Source organism: Lithobates pipiens, unplaced genomic scaffold, assembly GCF_037356315.1.
Source record: "Lithobates pipiens isolate NorthernLeopardFrog02 unplaced genomic scaffold, aLitPip1_a1.2 Scaffold_19, whole genome shotgun sequence".
NCBI classification, from domain to species: domain Eukaryota; kingdom Metazoa; phylum Chordata; class Amphibia; order Anura; family Ranidae; genus Lithobates; species Lithobates pipiens.
This window is the reverse complement of record NW_027507764.1, coordinates 250793222-250814972: the sequence shown is the minus strand read 5'-3', so window position 1 is coordinate 250814972 and position 21751 is coordinate 250793222.

The window sequence follows — 21751 nt, the reverse complement described above, 5'->3', positions numbered from 1 at the left end:
AAATCCCGATAAATTGTTGAATGACTTGAAGGAAAAGAAGTTGAAGAGGCATTGGACCTGGTTTCATCATCATTATAGTCTCTCCTATTAGAAGGACGTGATGCTCTGAAAAACTTGTTTTTATTTTTGCCATCTGCTGGCCACTTATATGCCAAACCGTTGGAATAAGAATTATTATCACGTGTAAATTTATTTTGTTTCAAACGAATAATTTCAAGAGTATAGTTCTCAATATGTTTGGACAGTTCAGATTCTTTGCGTTTAAATTTTGAGGTGGTAATTATTTTGGCATATTCATCATACCATTTATTGATAGAATTGTCTATCAAATCAATGTCATGTGAGTATTGAATAGAAAGCAAAGACATCATAGCGATTGAGCATGTTTGCAAATTTTCTTCCCATTTTTGTTTGATGAGGTCATCAACCTTATTTAAATTGGGAAATATTTGTATTCTGAGTCCATAAGGGACAATTTGTTGATCTATGTATTTGAGAAAGAACTTTCTGTGCCAGAATATCCTAACCTTACGTTCCAGAAGACGTTGCAAATATTGCAAGGCTAGATCTAGATCTTTATCCGATGGTTCACTGTTCTTCTGAAGGTCCAAGACCTTATTCATTAGGCCCTCCCAGGCCTCACCACTGAAGGCCGCCATGGGCTCGGGAGAAAGAGGAAGAGAGAGAGATAAGGGGGGGAAAGGGGAAAAAAAAAAAGGCTATGAAGACAAAAATGAGACAATAAATTAGTAAATGTTAATACAGAAGTTGTCGTGTCACAGGGAAGTGGGCCGGAGGACAATATGCGTATTTAAACGCGGAAATACAATAGAAATTATTTGGTCCAAACTGCCCAGTGACACATTCATACTATAGGCACCTCATCCCCTAAAAATTCAAGAAATATCATATATAAAGGGGAAGGGGAAGGGGAATGCAGAAGGGGATTTTTCAACGGTGCAGCTTATAAGAGAATGATAGCAAGAATATAAAAATTCATAAAGGTTTTATTTCAATATATTAAAAATAAATTGTATAAACATTAATGACAGATACAAAAAATATACAGGAAATACATAGCTATTGGGTTTTGGGGATCCTGAAATTATTTTGATAAAATGATCGCACTTCTTCCCGACATGTTTCGCAATGTGCTTCTTCAGGGGAATGTGCAACTAACAATAACATAAGAAGAGAAATAGTTTATTTAAAAAAACACATCAACACACAATGTATGCACTATAAGATATATTCAAAAATACTTTACAAGATTGTTTTATTACATGATTATCTATAATCTCAATATGCTTGGTCCAATAAGGCGATGCTTACCCAAGGTAGAAAAGATACACCGCAACCCCGGAGCCGGCAAAAGTTGGAAAATAGTTGTGTAAGCCAGGCAAGTAAGATCAAACCCCCCCCCCCCCCCCCAGCTCAATGGAGGACACAGATGGAGGTAAGCAAGCGCTACAAAAATAAAAATAAAAATATAAACTAATAAGAAATGACAAAAACATAGTTAAATTGGACTAAATAATAATCGTTATAATGCCCTCAATTATGTGAGGGAATTGGGGCGAAAGCCTCCATATCAAAGAAAGATATATAAAATATTAATTAGGATAATTAATATTAGGTGACAAGTATGGATAGATTAAACAGGCATTAAACATTAGTTGTCAATTAGAGCCTAATTTAAAAATGGCAAAAAAATAAATAAATGCTTTTACCTTTGAAAGTGAAAGAGGATGAAATGGTGTAACCATGTAGCAATATAGATGCAATGAATGTAAAGCAAATCGCCACAACAAGTTAGCCAATTCGATACACTGCTCTTTTAAAAGCTAGTGAGTGCAGCGCTTGGCTGCCCCTCAGTATCTGCTAGGCCTAAAGGCAAATGGAAAAGATATAAATAAAAATTAAGAAAAAAGTATAAACTGCTACAGAGTGGAAAACAAATGTATCCAATTTACCAGGGAGCAGAGATCCAGCGTCGCAGTGATGCCTGTACCGTACCTGTAATCTAAATGTCCATAGACTGCGCTGCTTATAAATCCTCCATCCATCGAGCCGGCGTCTGACGTCACCGGCTCAATGCGGACATCCAGGAGAAGGCAATGCGCATGCGCGAAGCCCGTCGTTCCGACGTCCAGACTACAATCCCCATAATTCCGCAGTGCTGATAAACGGAATCAGCATAGGAGGTTGCCAATGATGGCTGGCTGCGGAGACAGGTCTGTGCGAGCTCTCCGCCCCAGAGGGGGGCGAGGAAAGAAAAAAGAAAAAAGTCGTCACAGAAGCAGGCTAGTCGGCGGTCCTCTGGGCTTCTATCCCAGAGGGAAATACATGTACATACCCACCCAAAATCGGGCGTCCCGCGGATAAGCTAATCCCGGGGCGCCCTTGGGTGTCCATGTGTCCTCACATACTAGCGCTAGGGGGAAAGAAAGATCCACCCCAGCACCACAGTGTAGTCCGATTCCGGAGTGCGGTGCGGGGAAGATATATAACGCCTGTATCTGAATGAGAGTCATAGAGAGCAACAGAGATCCCTATATGTGCTCGCCATGAATCCCATTTTTGGACCGAGCAATATGAAACAGCAAAGCATAACTAAATTATACACACTCAAAAAAAATTTTTTTAAATTAACGACTAATGACTTTATACAATGATGTATCAAATATAACAATAATATAATAATTGAAAAAAAAAAAATACTATTTGGAGAAACAAATAAAAGAAGAAGGATATGTGGAGAATAAGATCTCAAAGTATTGGAAAAAATGGGAGGAGTTTTGTACCTCAGGGAAGATGAAAGATTATTTGTAGGTGATTGTAGTTGGGGAATGTGGGGGTGGGGGGAGTATGATGGCCCTTTTTTGATTGTGGGGAATGTGTTGGAGTTTTATGTTGTAGTGGATGGTTGTTTTATATGTTTGAAAATTATAAAATAAAGAGATATTTAAAACATAAAAGTTTTTTGAAAAAATAAAAAAATATGCTAGCTAGTTTGGGGTGTTTCAGACTCTCCCCAAAACATCAATGATGTTCTTCATTTTCTGTTGAACATTATTGATGTTTTACTGTATATTTTCTAAATCGCAATTGCACCCCATTATCTCCCCAATGAGGATCTGGGCACTTTCACTGGTAAAATGTGATTCTTCTTCCACATCACCTAAAAAAAATAAAAATAAACACACCATGTATTATAAATATGCAGACATACATTGATTAGTTTACCGGAAGATGTGGTCTCCGACACTCACCTGTTGTGGTGACAATTTGTCCAACTTCAACAATCTCTCCTTCCTCCTCCTCCTCTGCTTCTGGTGTTGGAATTTTCCCTTCTTTGGGAGGTGTGGGGTCCCTGGTGTCCTCAGGCGTCCTGAGTCTTCTCTCCCCTATCCGAATGTAAAAAAGGAATACTTAGCACACAGAGGGCAGAAATAGGAATATGAAACATTGCTTGGAAGTGTCGTACAATTGTGTTTTTTGGCTGAGTTCAAAGGTGAGAACATTATTTTGGACACTTTCTAAAGCTGGAATACTTACCTGCAGTGTGAACAAATGTAGTGAAGTGTAATTTGGGAAAACATCGTTTTGGGAGTGGGCTAACGAACGATGTTTATTATGAACGATTGAACCCATGAACATGAAAGTGGCCATTTTAAACTGTACAACATTAAATGAAAGCATATGGAGCAGTATGCAAGCAATAATAATCATATGAACACACGACAACTACTTACTTTTTTGAAGAACTCACTTGATCCTTCTGTACTGATCATGGTCTGACCAGCGTTTTCTCAGTTGATCCTTGGATCGTCGTACCCCAAAATTCTTCTGAAGACTCTTCACAACAACTTTAGTCATGATCTTGGCCTTTCTGATAATTGGGTTTGGGTAAGGTCCATACTTCCCATCATAGTCGTTCCTCTTCAATATGTCCACCATCTCCAACATCTCTCCAAAAAACATATTTGAGGCCTTAAATCTTCTCCTCCAGGATCGGGACATTTCAGGCTCCGGGCTTTCCTCGCCCTCCTCCTCGTTAGTGGAGCTATGATTGTGCACCTGCGTTTTCTCCACCATGTGCTCTCCCCACTGTGCCAAAAGAGAAGGGGCGGGAAATAGTCTAGAAAGAACGTCAGGGGCGGGCAGAGTTTCTCGCATGCACACTGTAGATAAAACGCAACGCGCGTGTGTCGTACGTATGATCTGTGAGTAGAGGAAGGAGGAACTGAAACACTGAGTGTTCAAACAAAGGTACAATTTTAACTTGATACATCACATTTGGTTAAGATCATGCTTCCCACGGCAGACATGACCTATGTGATGGCCAAAATTGGTGCCCTGAAGAGTACTTATCTCAGGGAGCACAAGAAGTTCCAGGATTCCCTGAGATCAGGAGATCCAGATGTCATTTATATCCCCAGGATGTTGTACTACGAGATGCTGCATTTTCTGGCAGACCAGGGGGAACCCAGGCCACCACTCTACCGTCTTCCTTCAAGGCTTCCTTCACCCCCAGCTGAGGCTTCCGATGTCCAACCTGGGCCTTCCAGGCAACAACATGTGGAGGGGCCCAGCTTGAAACAGGTATAGCATTGTTGAACATATTTCTTGTTGTACATTTAATGATGTTAACTAGATGTTATTATTGATTAGTAAGTTATGATTTAACAAAGTGGTTTACATCTCAATAGACAGTAGTGACCAAAAATGATTGAGACAAGAATGAAAAATGCTGGGCTCAGAATGATAGTCTGTTCTATTTGGTAAAATTAAATTTGCAACAGTCATGAGCACAAAATTGTGTGATTGATGACCAAAAAACTAAAACTATGTCCCATTTTCATACACAGGAAGACCTCAGCCGGGAGGAGGCTGTGGCAAGTGGGAGCCAGGAGGAGGCTGTGGCAAGTGGCAGCTGGGAGATCCACCACCGCCCTCCTCTTCCTGTCACAATATAGGAGCCGAGCCACAGCCTGGAAGGAAGCCTGGCGGGAAGTGCCTAAGGAAGACTAGAGAGTGATGGCCTGGGTTCAGTCTGGTCTGACAGAAGATGCAGCCTCTTGTAGAACCACAGCCTGGGGACATAGATGGCATCTGCTCTTCCTGATCTCTTGGACTTCTGGACCAGACTGCTCTCCCTGAGATATGTACTCCCCAGGCCACCAATTTTGCATTTTCAAATTAGTTCATGTCTGCCCCGGGGGCCAAGGCTTCGCCAAATTGACCATTTTCTCAAGCGTTGCCTTCCTGTTTATTTGTTTGACACCTAAATAAAGGGTTTTTTTGGTTGAAGAAATACTTGCGTATGTGTTTTAAAAAGGTCAGTTTATTTGTAAGTAGGCAGGTACATTTCAAAAATACAAAGTCAAATGAATAACAAGGGGCACCTACACCAAACAACCTCCTGTAGATTAAAAAAGAAAACAATCAATTAAAAAGATTATAATAGTATGGTGGTAAGTTGACACACAAAACACACCAAAAAAAAAATGCAAAGGTGAGCAAACTATGAAAAAAGGAGATGCTGATTAAAAAAACCAACCACAAAAAAAAAAAAAAAATGATTGGGGAGATGTGACAAATTAAAATATTGTATATTGTATTGCTGAAATTAGTAAAATGAATAAAGAAGGAGAATTGTGTGTGAATATGAGCATCAAAACAACTTCATTCTTGTAGCATTGTAAAGAAAAAGAGAATGCGCTGCATGAAAGAATCTGTAACATTGCAGCGTGACGAATGTGCTATATCGATTATGAGCGGTAGTTTTACCTGAGCGAGCACTTCCGTCTCAGAATTTTATTGTGAGCATGCGTGGCACCTTGTCCGTCGGACTAGGCTACACACGATCGGAACTGAAGTGATCAGATCATGTTGTCGGAAAATTTTATAGCCCAGCTGTAAAACTTGGTCCGTCGGATATTCCGATGAAACAGTCCGATGGAGCCCACACACTGTTGGATTCTCTGACAACGCGGTCCTATCGGACATTGTCCATCAGAATATCCGATCATGTGTACAAGGGCTTACATATTCACAGCAATTTTTAAGCAATGAAACATATGTACATATAATTATATGCAGTCCTGACATGCACCTGTCATGCCTACAAAATAATCAGTATAATTTTGTCGATTTTTGACGTGCAATGGCAGTTGGTAGCCTAGGCCTTGCAAGAACTAAATTTTGCAAACCAGTACTGTCATTTGCCAGTCAACTGGCACAATTGGCACACTGGTAATGTCTTCCATATCAAGTGCAGATGATGGCATGTATGACACTGTTGTGCATCATACAAAAATAGTTTAGCATACAGCAGCACTCCACAATAATGTGCTACATTTACAGTAGTGTGGAAGATTCTGAATCTGCTGGCCATGATGCCAAATGCATTCTCAACCACCCGTCTTGCCCTAGACATGTGATAATTGTAAATCTTCTGTTGAGCTGTTAAATTACGTAAGGGATAAGGCTTCAAAAGCTGTTCATGTAAAGTAGATGCATCATCCCCAATGAAGACGAAATTTAGTCCTTCCACAGTCTCACTTGAAAATGGAAGATGCAAAATACCTTCTTTCAATCTGTTCAGGAATTCACTCTGCTCGGTTTCTCCTCCATCTGAGTTTCTTCCATTTTCCCTATGTCCAGGTAAATAAATTAGTATTTGTACATTACAACCCTTTGTAATTGTAAAAGTAGGATCCTGAATTGACTGGCAGGGTAATCCTTACATGTTTTCCCTCAATTACACCACAATTAAGGAAATTCCACATATGTTGGAATTCTTTAGCAAGATCTTTCCATTCCTGGGAATTCATGGGAAACTGCTGGCAAAAAAGAAAAAAATATATATTTTGCATTGATAATTAATGTTACTGTTTTATTCATTTTATATAGGATACTCAAAGCCCAATAGCACAGCAGCCAGGAACATCGGGTCTGAAGACTCAAGCCGCGTACACACGGGCGGACTGTCTGGCCAACTAAGTCCGTCAGACAATCCGATAGACAGTCCGTCCTACTTTTGAATGAACGGACTTGACCACACACGATGAACAGACAGTCCGTTGAAAGCTTGCGCGATGACGTGTACAGCACGTACGACGGGACTAGAAATACGACGTCCAATACACTGCAATGCCACCTTCGGCCGTGTAAATCCTTTCTGAGCATGAGCCATACCTAGTCCGTCCAACTTGCCTACTCACGAGCGGACTGTCCGCTGAAACCAAAACTGGACGGACAATATTACGGAAATTCCGAAAGACTTAGTCCGCCAGACTGTACGCTGAAAAAGTCCGCTGAAGCCCACACACGAGCGGACTGTCCGCTGAAATGTGTTTCAGCAGACTAAGTTGGACAGACAATCCGCCCGTGTGTACGCGGCTTCAGAAAGGAAAAAAAAAGAAAGCGGAAAATGTATTTTCAAATACCATAATTTTCTTTTCCTGATGGACTCCTTGGCAGCCTATGTGTGGGTTAACTCCGCCTCCTCTCCAATGCTATGGGACCACATACCCATAAATTTGAACTCACCACTAGGGACTGCATTCCGTTACTAGCCAACTCTTTGACCAAATAGGTGGGAACTCCGTCTGCCATGGAGTCCATCAGGAAATTACGTTAAGTATTTGAAAATAAATTTTCCATGGCAGCCTACATGTAGGAAATAATTAGCCAGACCACATGGGGTGGGTATGCTGAACAAAAAATAAAATTAATTTGCCCCATCAATCGACAGGATTCTTAAACCAAAGTTCACAGAAGATAGAGATGCAGACTCTATACAACAATGTGACATAAAAGGTATTAATGGAGGCCCAAGAGGCCACTTTGCAAATGATGTCTGGAGCCACATTCCACGCTGCTGGCCATGACCCCTGGTGGAATGTGCCGTCACCGCCTCCGGAGGAGCCAAGCTCTTAGCTCTAAAAGCCTGCTGAATGGACTGGCCACAATCGATCTGGTTTAAGCTTGCTTCCCTCTGTTACTGCTGGAGTACAGAATGAACAGGTATTCAGAGCGTCTAAAGGAGGAAGTAGCTCGCAGATATTCCATCAGTATTTCGCCAATATCCAGAGGATGAACCTCAGTAGACCCTGGAGACCTGAATGTAGGGAGGACGATTTCTTGGTTCTCATGGAACACTGAAGAGACTTTCGGATTTGAGCTGAACATAGGGATGAGCACCACCCGGTCTGGGAAAAAAGTCAGGAATGGTTCTTCATGACCCAAGGAACCAATCTCAGAGACCCTCTTGGCCGAAGTGATAGCGACCAAGAAGGCGACTTTTGCAGAAAGATCTTTGATAGAAAGCTCAGAGTGCCCCCTTGTACCCTCACACAAGAGACCGCTGTGATGTTGTCCATCCTTAGTACCACTGACTCTCCTTTCAGGAGATGAGAGAAGGCTTGAAGGGCACACTAGGCCACCCAAAGTTCCAGGACGTTTGAGCCCGGATTGTGAAGATGAGCGGCTCCCCATCCAGCACCGCTGGCGTCGGTCATAACCATGACCCATGAGATGGGGCAATGGAGTGGTAAGTGAGCAGATTTCTGCACTGAAGCCACCAGAAGAGGCTGTTCCTCATCACTGATGTTATGCGAATGGACTAATTGATGTCCCCCGAATTCCATTGCTGAAGGAACCCTGTCTGAAAGGGGTGCAACCTTCACAGAGACCACTTGACCATGGGGGTCATAGAGAACATTGTGTCAATAATCCTTAGGCACTGTGAGGCCCTCAGGTGTGAACTGGGCCTCCAAGTATATCAGGTGCAGGACTGGTACTAGATGGCTTTTCTCCAGGTTTAGAAGCCACCTGAAGTCAATTAGTGTGGAGATAACTTGCTCCTTGTGGATCAACCATTGCTCCTTGTCCTGGGACAGCAACAGGAGGTTGTCAAGGTAATGGTACAAGTGTATCCCTCTTGTTCTGATAAGGGCCACCCCACGGCCAGTAGAACCTTTGAAAAAACTGGTGAGGTTGCCAGCCCGAAAGGGAGGCAGATAAACTTCAGATGACTTGGAACCGGAGGTATTTGCGGAATTCCTCTGCCACAGGCACATTGAAGTAAGCATCTTTTAGGTCGATTGGGATCAGCCAATTGCCTGGCTGAATGGCTTGTTTGATGGTAGACAGGGTCTCCATTTTTAACCTTTTGTACTTTATGAATTTGTTGAGGTAAGATAGATCTATTACTGGACACCATGAACCATTTTTCTTCTGAACTAAGAAGAGAGGGGAGTACACCCCCTGGAACTCTGTCCTTTGGGACAGATCCCACCGCTCCCTGTGTTCTCAGCAAATCCATGTAGGACAGTAGCACCTGTTTCTTTTTTTCTGACATGGTAGCAGGGTGGAAATAAATCCGGGGGAAGGAATACCGGTGAAGGATCATGTGTGGCCTGTGGATATTCTCTTGATGGTCCAGTAATCTGAGATTGAGGCCACCCAGATGTGCCAGAAGAGAAGCAAACAAGGCCCTACCTGACCTGCCTGGGTGGGCCCAATCTCAGAGCAACTTAGCCTCCTAACGTCCACTGGACGCCTGGCTTTTAGTGGTCTTCTGGAAGGGAGTTTTCCCTCTGTTCCAATTTCTTCTGAAGTCCTGACTGGGCTTGTAGGAGCGTGCTTCTCTCAAACTCTCGGTACTGCGTCTTCTAAGCTGAGATCTCTTCTGACCGAACAGATGCCTATCCTGAGGTAGGAAACCCGACTTTCCACTGGTGGCCCGGGCTATAGCACTGTCCAGCCTGTTACCGATTAGCGGGGAGCCCTCAAAGAGTATCCTACACAAGGCTTGCTTGGATGCCGGATCGGCAACCCAGGATCGTAACCACAAGGCCCGCTTGGCCATGACCAAAGACAGTATAGTCCGTGGCAGAAAGAAGATAAGATCGATGGAAGCCTCCCCCAGGAAGGCAGCTGACAATTTGAGCTCCTGGACTGCCGAGTTTCTGGCTAATTCTTCTGAAACCCCTCTGAGTACGGAATCTACATTCTCTGTCCAGGTTTCCATAGCCTTAGACATAGCCCCTAAGGCCAAGGTGGGTTTGCAAGCCATACTGGCTATCCCATAGATTCTACTGAGGTCTTGGTCTAGTCTTCTCTCAAGACCGTCCTTGAAGGATATGCATCCTCTAAGCCCTTGTACACACGGTCAGAGAATCCGTCGGAATGTGTCCTATTGGACCGTGTCGTCGGATAATCCGACTATGTGTGGTATGCATCGGACTGATTCCATCGGAATATCCGTCGGATCCAATTTTCCAACATGTTGGAAATATTTCTCGACCAACTGGGCCGGTCGGACATATTCCGATCATGTGTAGAGAATTTTGATTGGACCAAGTGCCACGCATGCTCAGATCAAATTCCTACATCAAAGCTATTGGCTACTAGCCTGAATCTAGTCCCATCGTAACGAAATTACGTCATCACGTTCTGAAAGATCGGATTTTTCGCCAACTTTGTGCCGACCGTGTGTATGCAACAGTTTCGGACAAGATCCGACAGACAAAATCCGACGGGCAAAATCCGACGGATTTGGTTGTGGAAATCTCCAACCGTGTGTACAGGGGCTAAGGAAAGAGTGATGTGTTTCGCCAGACGCATAAATGCTGCATCCACGAGGGGAGCATTTTCCAGATGTTTCACTTCCTCTGCCTTGAAGGGATATAATCTGGAGGTTTTTCTTGACATAGAAGCTTTCCTGGCTATCTTGCTCCACTCCTCGTCAATGATATCCTTCAATTCCGAAAGGAATGGAAAATTGGAATGTTCTTTACCCAAGTGTTTAAAGAACTTCCTTTGTTTAGCCAGCAGAGTAGAAGGGTCTTCCTACTTCAGGGCCTCTTTGACCTCTTTTATATATATATATATATATATATATATATATATATATATATATATATATACAGTGCATTTGGTTGTGTACAGTAAATGATACACTTCAGACAGTGTATCAATTTACAAATACAATCTAGTATATACATACTCTGCATTCAGTGTAGCCTACTGCATTTGGTGGTGTTACATAGTAGGTGAGAATTAAAATAAGACACAAGTCTATCTAGTCCAACCTATGTGTGTGATTTTATGTCAGTATTACATTGTATGACCCTGTATGCTGTGGTCGTTCAGGTGCTTATCTAATCATTTTTTGAAACTATTGATGCTCCCCGCTGAAACTACCACCTGTGGCAGGGAATTCCACATCCTTGCCGCTCTTACAATAAAGAACCCTCTATGCAGTTTAAGATTAAACCTCTTTTCTTCTAATTTTAATGAGTGCCCATGTGTCTTATTAAACTCCCTTCCACTGAAAAGTTTTATCCCTATTGTGGGGTAACCAGTATGGTATTTGTAAATTGATATAATTTCCCCTCTCAAGTGTCTCTTCTCCAGAGAGAATAAGTTCAGTGCTCGTAACCTTTCCTCATAACTAATGTCCTCCAGTCCCTTTATTAGTTTTGTTGCCCTTCTCTGTACTTGCTCCATTTCAAGCTCATCCTTCCTGAGGACTGGTGCCAAGAACTGAACAGCATACTCCAGGTGAGGCTGGAGTCTTGTAGAGTGGGAGAATTATTGTTTTATCTCTTGAGCTAAGCCCCTTGTTAATGCATGCCAATATTCTATTTGCTTTGTTAGCAGCAGCCTGGCATTGCATGCCATTGCTGAACCTATTATCTACTAGGACCTTGATTCCCCAAGAGGTTCTCCACCCAGTGAGTAGATTGCATTTCATATTTTTGTTTAGTGTATAGTTTCTAATACACTTCAGGTGGTGTACACAGTATATAATACAGAGTTTACAGTTTCCAATACACTTCTGGTGGTGTACACAGTATATAATACAGTGTAGCCATTTTACAGTTTCCAATACAGTGCAGGAAGTGTACACAGTATCTAATACAGTGTGTACAGTTTCTAATACACTTCAGGCAGTGTATATATATATTGTAAACTTTGGGGATAATAGCTCCGCGGGACCAAGTGCATAAACCATTCAAAGGTGAAACCAAAAGACTTTTATTTATAATTAAATCAAAAATAAGGCTTTCTTCAGCACACAGATCAAAACGTAAATTAAAGTCCGCTTATCTTCAGCACAAAAACAAGAATTAAAGAAAACACCTACAGTTCTGTAGATGGGTCTTCACCCCAAAGTTTTAAGAGTCCTTATAGAAATTTTTTGCAGCCTCCAAAACAACAACACAGCAACACAGCTCATCAGACAGGTGTAAATCTCCTACTCCTCCTCACCACCACCTCTTCACTACTTCCTGTCTTATGAGCTGTTTTCTTGGCGGCCTTTAACCCCCTGTGTGCAGAATCCCTTTGGCCAGGGAAGGAGGCCCTTTCCCACCCAAATATCACTTCAGAGCGCCCCAAATTCCGGGCCCCAACTATCTCTCTTTTAATATAGAGAGGACCGCGATTCAGTCCTCTCCTGATGACTACACCCAGAATTTCTCACCCATTTTGAGAAAGAATTTCAGCACCGAGATAGAGTGCACTGACACCAGCACCATGATAGAGTTCACTGACACAAGCACCGTGATAGAGTGCACTGACACAAGCACCGTGATAGAGTGCACTGACACCAGCACCGTGATAGAGTGCACTGACACCAGCACAGTGATATAGAGCACTGACACCAGCACCGTGATATAGAGCACTGACACCAGCACAGTGATAGAGTGCACTGACACCAGCACAGTGATAGGGTGCACTGACACTAGCACAGTGATAGGGTGCACTGACACCAGCTCCATGATAGGGTGCACTGACACCAGCACCGTGATTGAGTGCACTGACACCAGCACTGTGATTGAGTGCACTGACACCAGCACCGTGATTGAGTGCACTGACACCAGCACAGTGATTGAGTGCACTGACACCAGCACAGTGATTGAGTGCACTGACACCAGCACAGTGATTGAGTGCACTGACACCAGCACCGTGATTGAGTGCACTGACACCAGCACCGTGATTGAGTGCACTGACACCAGCACAGTGATTGAGTGCACTGACACCAGCACCGTGATTGAGTGCACTGACACCAGCACCGTGATAGAGAGCACTGACACCAGCACCGAGATAGAGAGCACTGACAGCAGCACTGATACCAGCAACTTGCTGCTGGGCCCCAAAAATATGACACTGCTCAACCTCTTCAAACAGGAGGGTACGGGCATATAGTACGGTGTGCTTTTTTTGTACAAGGAAGTGAGCCAAATGTAGAAAAAAGGTCTGTGTGCTCGATTAAATAAATTGTTTATAGAGATATACATGGTCTACTGGTCACATGTGTTGAATTCCTCCGAGATCCATGCCTCATTAATTTTTATAAATGTGAGGTAGTCAACACTGTCGTGAGCTAGGCGAGTGCGCTTATCGTCACGATCCCCCTTGCTGCGCTGAACGTCCTTTCGGACAGGACACTGGACGAGGGGCAAGCCAACAGTTCCATTGCAAATTGGACAAGCTCTGGCCAGAGGTAAAGCCTGCCCACCCAGTAGTCCAGGGGTTCATTACTCCTCAGAATGTCCATATCGGCCATTAACCTGATGTAGTCGAACACCTGTTGGTCTAGGCGTTCCCTGATGCTGGATCCGGATGAGACCTGTCGATGGGTCGACTGAAAGAATGACCTCATATCAGAAGTCCCCAACACATCTTCAAACCACCCTCTTCTTGCAGGCGCTGTTGGATTGGTACCGGCAACTCTTTCTGTGGGAGTGGGAATTCCTCCTCTGCCAGCGCACGCAAAAGCAGAATGCAACATTTCTCGAAGCAAGGCCTGGAAGTGCTCCATTCTGACAGCCCCCTGTGACAGTGGTAACATTTCCTCCATTTTGTGTTTGTACCGGGGGTCTAAGTATGTTGCCACCCAGTACTGGTCCTTGACCCTTATGCTTTTTATACGGGGGTCCCTGTTAAAACACTGGAGCATGAAGGCCCCCATTTGCACTAAACTAGAAGCGGTGTGGTGGCCTGGCTCCTGCTCATCATCCAGGATAATGTCGTCCTTCTCGTTCTCCTCTCCTTATCCACACACAACAACAGGGATCCCAGAAAGGTTTAAAGCATGCTCTTCTTGCTCCTCCTCATCCACCCCGGCACTATCCTCCTCTGACTCCTCTTCAGACTCCTGTTGTTGACTTGTCTCAGATAGAGTAGCCCCCCTGGGAATTCATCCAGCATTGCGACTTCCTCATCTTCCTGCTCCTGCTCCTCCACGGCTTGATCAATGACACGACGCAATGCACACTCCATAAAGAAGGCTGCGACTGACCAGTTTGGTGATCTCATCAAATGGCTGCAGAAGTCTGCATGCATCGCGTATGAGCAGCCACTGGCATGGTGAAAAAAAAAACAGCTCCCCAGAACCTGTTCTGCCGCAGAGTTCGCACAGGTAGACGTTAACTGCACGTTTCTGCTGGAGCAGCCTATCAAGCATATAGAAGGTTGAGTTTCATCGCGTCTGGAAATAGCAAATAAGACGTCTGACCGGCAGATTGTGTCGCCACTGAATGTCAGCTAGGCGAGCCATGGCCGTGTAAGATCTTCTGAAATGGGCCGAGATTTTCCTTGCCTGCCGCAAGATGTCCTGGACCCCAGGGTATTTGACAATGAATCGCTGCATGACCAAGTTTAAGACATGTGCCATGCATAGCACGTGTGTAATTTTGCCCTGTTTCAATGCGCTAAGCAGATTGGCACCGTTGTCACACACCACTTTACCAACTGTCAAATTGAGCAGTCTTAGCCACTGATCTGCCTGTGAACGCAAAGCTGAAAGGAGTGCAGGGCCAGTGCTCTGCAACACCCGCCAATACCCTGCAACACTCTGCAATGCTCTGCAACACCCACCGATACCCTGCAACACTCTGCAATGCTCTGCAACACCCGTCAATACCCTGCAACACCCTGCAATGATCTGCAATGCAATACTCTGCAACGCCATACTCTGAGATACCCAGCCATACTTGGAAATGCCCAGCCATACTCGGAGATACCCAGCCAAAGTCGGTGATACCCTGCAATACCCAGCCCTAGACACCCCCCCCTCCCGCCGCCCTCCGGTGCTTCTACCGACTCGCCAATACGATCAAAGCCAGAATCTTTTTTTTTTTTTCAGGCTTTTTCAGGCTTCCCAGCTTAGAGGTGAGATGTGGGGTCTTATTGACCCCATATCTCACTGTAAAGAGGACCTGTCATGCCATATTCCTATTACAAGGGATGTTTACATTCCTTGTAATAGGAATAAAAGTGATCAAAAAATGTATTTTTGGGGAAAAAAATGTCAAACTAAAATAAATAAAGTAAAATGAACAATACATTTTTTTTTTTTAAAGCGCCCCTGTCCCCATGTGCTCGCATGCAGAAGCGAACGCATACGTAAGTCCCGCCCACATATGAAAACGGTGTTTAAACCACACATGTGAGGTATCGCTGCGAACGTTAGAGCGAGAGCAATAATTCTAGCCCTAGACCTCCTCTGTAACTCAAAACATAACCAGTAAAAAAAAATTAAATTGTCGCCTTTGGGGATTTTTAAGTAGCGACGTTTGGCGCCATTCCTCGAGCATATGCAATTTTGAAGAGTGACATGTTAGGTATCTATTTACTCAGCGTAACTTCATCTTTCACTTTATGCAAAAATTGGGCTAACTTTACTGTGTTTTTTTTTTTAAGCACAAAACTGTTTTGTTTCTAAAAAAAAGCATTCGAAAAATTGCTGCGCAAATACCGTGCGAGATAAAAAGTTGCAACGACCACCATTGTATTCACCAGGGTGTTTGCTAAAAAAACATATATAATGTTTTGGGATTCTATGTAATTTTCTAGCAAATAAATTATGATTTTTACATGTAGGAGAGAAATGTCAGAATTGTCCTGGGTGCTCCAGAAAGCCTGATGGCGCTCCCTGCATGTTAGGCCTCTGTATGTGGCCACACTGTGTAAATTTATGCTCCTAAAAACGCTTGAATGTACTACTTCAATGTTCGGACTCTCTATGTGACCAGGCTGTGTAAAAGTCCCACACATGTGGTATCGCCATACTCGGGAGTAATAGCAGAATGTGTTTTGGGGTGTAATTTGTGGTATGCATATGCTGTGTGTGAGAAATAAACTGATAATATGACAATTTTGTGAAAAAAAAAAAAGTAAAAAAAATCTTAATTTTGCAAAGAATTGTGGGAAAAAATGACAACTTCAAAAAACTCATCATGCCTCTTACTAAATACCTTGGAATGTCTTCTTTCCAAAAAGGGGTCATTTGGGGGGTATTTGTACTTTTCTGGCATGTTAGGGTCTCAAGAATTGAAATAGGCCGTCAGTACTTCAGGTGTAATCAATTTTCAGATATTGGCACCATAGCTTGTGGACTCTATAACTTTCACAAAGACCAAATAATATCCACCAACTTGTACTTATTTTTACCAAAGATATGTAGTAGTATAAATTTTGGCCAAAATTTATGAAGAAAAAATTACTAATCTGCTAAATTTTATAACAGAAACAAAGAAAAATTCTTTTTTTTTTACAGAATTTTCTGTATTTTTTCTTTTATAGCACAAAAAATAAAAAACAGAGCGGTGATTAAATACCACCAAAAGAAAGCTCTATTTGTGTGAAAAAAAGGACAAAAATTTCATATAGGTCCAGTGTTGCATGACTGAGTAATTGTCATTCAAAATGTGAGAGCACCAAAAGCTGAAAATTGGTCTGGTTATTAAGGGTGTTTAAGTGCCCAGTGGTCAAGTGGTTAAAAAGACCTTTGTGGACCTAATAGTAATAGCTAGCTAGTGATTAAACTGACTGTCCCTGTTGCACACAGCGTCCTGTCCCTACACTGACAAAAGACAGGCTGCTGCAATCACCAGCACAGCAGTACACTGAACCCTATATACTGTACTACACCTATACCAGTCCTTAAAAGGACTTTTGTGGACCTAATAGCTAGCGATTTGTGTCACTACAGTCTCTCCCTGCTCCACACAGCGTCCTGTCCCTAAACTGACATAAGACAAAATGTAAAATGGCCGCCAGATCAGGTCTATTTATAAGGTCGGGGGAATGTCCAATTGTCCATGTGCTGAAATGTCTCAATTCACTGTCCTGTACCCCATTGCAAACACATATGTCCTCCGGGCCAACAGAGGCAATAGTCTACCGATCGGGCGAATCGCGAACACGCCAAATAAATTCGCCGCGAACCGACCGCCGGGCAAACAGTTCAGCCATCCCTACCCCCCCCCCCCCCCAGCACAATATTTCAAGGAATATTTCATTTTTATTGTTTCACTTCAAGCACTATTAAAATTACTGCTCCTGAAAGTCATACATGTCCCCTGGCCAGTACCCAGCTCCCCATACACTTTATATGGCAATAACTTGCATATAAGTCTTTAAAATGAGCATGTTTGCTTTTTCACATTCGTGCCCCATAGACTTTAACCACTTCAATACTGGGCAATTTCACTCCCCTCCTTCCCAGACCAATTTTCAGATTTCAGCACTGTCATACTTTGAATGATAATTGCACGGTCATGTACCCAAATTACGTTTTTATAAAAAAAATTCACACAAATAGAGCTTTTTTTTGGGTGGTATTTAATCACCGCTACAAATAAAAAAAGACCAACATTTAAAAAAAAAAAAAAGTAACTCCTCTTGATAAATTGTTACCAAAAATTATGCTGTTACATTTCTTTGGTAAAAATAACCAAAATCAGTGTTTATTTGGTGTTGGCAGTGATGGGGGAGAGACAGATTTTTGATGGGGACACTGAAATGTGTATATGGACAGGGGTATCAGTGGTGCTTGGTGTACTTTGTGGGATGATCTGTAACAGCTCTCTGTGTAAAATCATCCTCACACAGAGAGCTGTCACAGATTCCCCTCCCCCCGCACTGAGCTCTCACTGAGCTTGGCGGGGAGAACTGTCACAGAGACACGCGTCTCTGTTTACATTGTGATGGCTGTGATTGGAAACAGCCGTCAGGTGATCGGGAGGGCCAATCACAGCGCCCATATCCCGATCTCCACTCAGCTGGATCCTGTGATCATAATGATCACAGGATCTCGCCCACGCTGCAAGTTTTCATTCTGAGGGACATTCCTGAATGTCCACTCAGAACGAGGAAATGACCACCCGGCCGTTTATGTGCAGTGGCCAGGTGGGAAGTAGTTAACGATGTTCACGTGTTTGCACACATTTTTTGCATGTTCTGCAGCAAACTGAATCGGGGGGGGGGGGGGGGGGGGGGGGGTGCGGCTCAACCCTAATTATAACAAATGTTATAACATTGCAGGTGAAGTTCCTAGTACAAATGGTGTATGTTTTTATTTGACGATGTAGCACCTGTTTAGTGGTAAATACACTTAATCTATTGTATGACTATTATACAGTGCCTTGCAAAAATATTCATACCCTTGACTTTTTACCTATTTTGTTACATTACAGCCTTTAGTTCAATGTTTTTTCAATCTGAAATATATGTGATGGATCAAAACACAATAGTCTAAGTTGGTGAAGTACATTTAAAAAAATATATACATAAAACTATTTTTCAGAGATAAAAAACTGATAATTGGCACGTGTGTAAGTGTTCACCCCCTTTGTTATGAAGCCCATAAAAATCTCTGTTGCAACCAATTACCTTCAGAAGTCACATAATTAATGAAATGATGTCCACCTGTGTGCAATCTAAGTGTCACATTACCTGTCATGTTAGTGGGGCAAGAGGCACCACTAACCAAACACTGCCATGAAGACCAAGGAACTCTCCAAACAAGTAAGGGACAAAGCTGTTGAGAAGTACAAGTCAGTGTTATGGCATAAAAAAAATCCAAATCTTTGATGATCCTTAGAAGCACCATTAAATCTATCATGACCAAATGCAAAGAACATGGCACAACAGCAAACCTGCCAAGAGACGGCCGCACACCAAAACTCACGGACCGAGCAAGGAGGTCATTAATCAGAGAGGCAGCACAGAGACCTAAGGTAACCCTGGAGAGATGCAGATTTCCTCAGCAGATACTGGAGTATCTGTACATAGGACGACAATAAGCCGAACACTCAATAGAGTTGGGTTTTATGGCAGAGTGGCCAGAAGAAAGCCATTACTTTCAGCAAAAAACAAAATGGCACATTTTTGAGTTTGCAAAAAGGCACGCGAGAGACTCTCAAAATGTATGAAGGAGGGTGCTCTGGTCTGATGAAACTAAAATTGAACTTTTTGGCCATCAAAGAAAACGCTATGTCTGAGACAAACCCAGCACATCACACCACCCAAAGAACACCATCCCTACACAGAAACATGGTTGTGGCAGTATTATGCTGTGGGGATGTTTTTCATGAGTCGAAACTGGGAAACTGGTCAGAGTTGAGGGAAAGATGGATGCTGCTAAATACAGGGATATTCTTGAGCAAAACCTGTACCACTCTGTGTGTGATTTGAGACTAGAATGGAGGTTCACCTTCCAGCAGGATAACAACCCCAAACACACTGCTAAAGAAACACTTGAGTGGTTTAAGGGGAAACATGTAAATGTGTTGGAATGGCCTAGTCAAAGCCCAGACCTCAACCCAATAGGCAATCTGTAGTCAGACTTAAAGATTGCTGTTCACAAGCACAAACCATCTAACTTGAAGGAGCTGGAGCAGTTTTGCAAGGAGGAATGGGCAAAAATCCCAGTGGTAAGATGTGGCAAGCTCATAGAGACTTATCCAAAGTGACTTTGAGCTGTGATAGCTGCAAAAGGTGGCTCTACAAAGTATTGACTTTAGGGGGTTGAATAGTTATGCACATTGACCTTTTCTGTTATTTTGTCCTATTTGTTGATTGCTTCACAATAAAAAAAACTTGCTTAGGTTGCTTAGGGTGACTCTGGCAGGCAGCATAGCAAAGACAGCATCCAGAGAGTTGCTCTGTCTCTCCATGATCCAGTCCCAGAACTGCTTCCCCACACTGTAGTCGTTTCCAATGGTACCTCGTCCTCTCTCCACACTGGTCCCGAGAACTCGCTGCAGACTTAGGAGATTCCTCAAATGGCTGTGGATTTCTGCAAACTCAGGCTCTCTCTTTCTCTGGCTGACAATCTTGGGCACAGTTGTTCTCTCCTCACTGTCTCTGTACTGTCCTGTCAGAACATTTTCTTTCCCTGGGCTCCTAGACTCTCTCTCTCTCTTCCTTCGAAATCACCTTCCTGCTGAAACTCCCCTTTTTTCCCAGTGTCCCTTTTGTCTCTGAGTTTTCTGGAAGGACAAGTCAGCATCTCCTTATCTCCATCTTGTGGCCAAAAGGAGAAATTACATGACCAATAGTCTTCCATTGCTCCATGGCAACATGCCTGCTACACACTCCCCCCCACCAAAGAACCTTTGAACCCCAGAGGAAGGACATAGTCCATCAAAGTATAATGTCTACAACCTGTTACATGCTTTTTATACAACAGGAGACAAAAACAGGATAGTGCATGTTAGAAAACAAGCAATTGGCATGCACGTATGTACCTGGCAAGGGAACCTCCCACCATTTATCATAATAGGTGAAGTTGTCTTGCCCACAAGCCAACGATGTTGGAGTTGCCCTCCACTAAATTTTGTAGTGGGAAGAGTTGGCGTGTTGCAAGTTCTTTGAGAGGTATAGATAGCTTCCTCAGAAAAATCACCTAGAGTATCGTAAGGCAGTCTTTTAGTGGGTGAATTGTTCATTTTTCTCTTTGCTCTATGGGCTCTGATAGTTCTAGTACAGCAGCCTCTTGCTCTTACACCATAGAATGTTGAAGAGTCTCTGTGTCTTTTCAGTTAGGGAAATTAGAAGATCTTCCTGGCCTATCAATGATTGGCCCTGTGGTATGAACTCTGGTGCCTCAGGCCTGAGGGTTCCAGTATCCGTTTCTCTGTAAGGAAGAAGAGTGGCATTTTCTGATAGCGTAGACTGCCATAGCCAGTCTATGTCCAGTCCTTCGTCCTCACTGTCCTCTTCAACTGTGTTCAGTGGCACAGACTGAGATTTGGTTATTGGACATGATCTCTGAGTAGTAAGCTGTGGATCTTGTTTATGCAGAAGAACTGATTCTGATAAAGGTAACAGATGATTTCAGTGTCAGGTTTTTAGCGGGCCTGTGCTTCCTTCTGGGCGAATCTGGTATACTGGTAATCCTGGCAACTGCTTACAGATGTAAGGCTGTGTCTTCCAGTTATCAGCCATTTTGTGCTTTCCAGGGATGCTCAAGTTTCTCAGTAACACTCTGTTGCCAATTGTGTACTCACCTTCAGATGCTTCTTTCGCTGCCCCCGGGTGTCTGAGGCAGCCTGGGCTTTCTCATATTCTGTTTTTAGACTCTTCCTCAGGCGGTCCATGTACCCTCTATGTGACACCATTGAGGTATGACCTAAAGAGGTGCTAAATGCTGAGGCAACTGGCAGTCGGGCTTCCCTTCCAAACATCAGCTTGTATAGTCAATAGCCTGTGGCATTGTTTTTAGTGCTAATATTGGCGTGTATGATAGCTGCAATGTGCCTGCTCCAATGTTGACAAAAGATGGAATTTAACGTGTATCCTCACAAGGATATGCCAACATCTCAGAATAAGATGGAAAGGACTAAGAGTTTGCAAAAATGGACTTTGTAGGCACACAATGTAAAAAAGTATTGAATTTTTTTAATTGGATAGAGTTAAAAAGGAAATGTACAAAACATAA